Below are 2,920 nucleotides of genomic sequence, written 5' to 3' on the forward strand. Positions count from 1 at the left end.
TAGCAGTCCTTAATATTTAATATAAATGAAATTACTTCATAGCAATCAATTTATATCCTCTTGTTGATTTTAGGTAAGCTGTGAAAATATTTTTGGAAAATAATTTAGTATTTTTAAATGAAATTTCAAAGTGTCCTACACTGTTCCTTAGTAATTACCTTCAGATGAACCTGGAAGCACTTTTGAACATACTTCTATTTCTGGATGCAGAAATTTAAAGCAACAGTTTTTACTAGAATACTCTTTTGATATACATAATTTTTAAAAATTTACATAGATCTTTAGTAACAAAGATGTGCAAAGGCCTGGTGCATGCTGTCTGAAAATTCTAACACTGAGCTATAGCCTATAACTTGCAATATATTTTTATAGCTTGCAATTTTAAAGCTAATGTACACTAGGTAATTGATACTCCTTTATATCTCACATAAATATTAATTTTTTCTTTATTTTTTAATCAAAATTTTTTATTTCAATACAGTATAATTTCATGATATCTGAATCCCACACCTGTCCCACCGCCCCTTATTGCCCTCTACCCGATTTAATTTACGTTAACTCTGACTCTACTTCTTTCCCTGTCTCTCCGTCTCTCTCTCTTTATCTCTCCCCCACTCTCTCCGTGTGTGTGTGTGTGTGTGTGTGTGTGTGTGTGAAAATAAGACTTATAGAGTCCAATTTCTGTCTCAATTTTTCTTCAGTGTGGGTCCATTAACTGAAGCCTGGTTACCCAACCAGGAGTCCCGTGCTTTAAAGAGACTGTCTCTGCCCTCCCCAGCTGTCATCTGTGGACAAAGTTTTCTTAGGTGGGATTGGGGTTTCTTACCCACATCCTTATGTCCATTCTGGGATTATTTCTGCTTCCAGCTTGCATGGGACTTATGCATGCTGTCACAGTTGCTATTCGTTCACATGAGTAACTAAGCAGCTGTCTGCAAAACTCTGTTTGCTGTGGTCATCCACCATCTCTGGCTCTTACAGTCTTTCTGCCCTCTCTTCCTCAATGATCCCTGAGCCTTGGGAGGAAGGAGTCTTATTCAAGGACGAGCAATACGCAGCTTCTTGTTCTCTGTACATTGGCCAGTTGTTAGTTTCTGTGTTAATCGCCATCTGTTGCATGAGGAAGCTTCTTTTCCTAGAGTTGACAGATGCATTCATCTGTGGGTATAGCAATAAGTCATTGGAAATCAGTTTAATGTGATAACTATTTAGTAGAAAGCTAGTATTAGATTCTCCCCCCTGTTTTCTGCTCTGTTTAATCTCAGGGTCCTAAGCATCATAAATGCCAGGTACTGGCTCCATCCTAGTGGTACTTAATTTCAAATTAGTGTAGTTGGTCACACCTATACTATTTGTGACACTGTTTCACTGGTGGCCATATCCTGCCAGGCCAGTTGTTTTCATAGTTCATAGGATTCACAGCTTGAAGGCTGATGTGTTTTTTTCTTCCCATAGCTTGCGTAAAAACTTCTAGCACTATGAATATTAGCCAGTAGAGATGAGGCTCTGTGGTCAGCAACAGCTTGATTTCTCCTTGTTTGGTCCTCAATTCATGTATGTAGTGTCTTCTACAATAGGGCCTTATCACCCAGTTCTGGTGGATAACCAAGAGCAGAAGGAATAGCCAATATTGAAGGTCTGTGCAACCACTGGTTAACGGCTTCTAAAAAAGGAATATATTTCTTAAATTGAAGGGTTTTTTTTTTCAGTTATCCTAAAGGTCTAGAAAGGACATTGTCCCCCAGTTATAGGATAATTCACTTTAATCTCTTTTTATGACGTATACGTCTTTTCTAGTGTACTTCCTATTGCTGTTATAAAAACACTGACCAAAACCAACTTGGGGAGAATAGGGTTTATTTGACTTACAAGCACAGTCCATCATCAAGGAAAGCCAAGGCAGGAGCTCAAAGCAGGAGCCTGGAGCACAGAGCATGGAGTAATGCTGCTTACTGGCTTGCTCACCTGGCCCATGCTCAGCCTGCATTCTTTTTTTTTTTATGTGTATGAGTGTATTGCCTGCAGGTAGGGGGGTGTACCATTGTCATGCAGTGTCCACAGAAGTCAGTACAGGTATCAGATCCCCTGGAGCTGGAGTTACAGACAGTTGATAGCTGCCATGTGGGTGCTGGGAATTGAACCCAGGTCTTCTGTAAAAACAACCGGTGTTTTTAAGCACTGAGCCATCTCTTCAGACCCTCTAGTAATATTGTCATATCCTAATATAATTGGTGAGATGATTATCGAAATCAGTTTAGTATTTGTTCAAAGGAAAATGAATGATAAAAACATTATTTGGCCCTCAATTCAGTGGGCTCATCTGGAGCTTTTTGAGGACTGCACCAGTCATGAGGCAGGAGGGCTATAAATTCCAGGCTAGCCTGGGCTACATAGTGAGATTCTGTCTTCACCTCCCCCCCAATTGTACGTTCTTGTGGAACCATTACTACCTGCTAGCATGTTAGATTTATACCATGTTGATTGTAGTTGTTCATCAGAGTTGAAAAGTTATTGAGTCCACAGTAAAGATGCTTCCCTTTGAAAGATTGTAACAGGATTACTTGTCTTATCTGATTCTCCTTTTTAAGACCTCCAAGGAACCATTATGACTGTCTTACCATGTTTCATTACAAGACGTTCTAAGGTAATGTGGTTTCACTCTTCCTTCCTTCTTACCTCCCCACCTCTTTGCTCCTCTCCTTCTTCTTCCTTCTGCCCTCATCCTCCCTTCTTTTTCTCTCGTTTGTTTTGAGAGAGTCTCACCCTGTAGCCTGGGCTGGCCTCAAACTTGTGGCAGTCCTGTCTCAGTCACCTAACCTGGCAGATTCCTGGTAGGGTTTTGTTTTGTTTTGTTTTGTTTTAAATTTCATTGATTTCTGATAGAAATATTAGAACTTTATGAAAATATAATTATTTAAAC

The sequence above is a fragment of the Nannospalax galili genome, unplaced genomic scaffold (genome assembly GCF_000622305.1).
Source record: "Nannospalax galili isolate Female #2095 unplaced genomic scaffold, S.galili_v1.0 scaffold414, whole genome shotgun sequence".
Lineage (NCBI taxonomy): Eukaryota > Metazoa > Chordata > Mammalia > Rodentia > Spalacidae > Nannospalax > Nannospalax galili.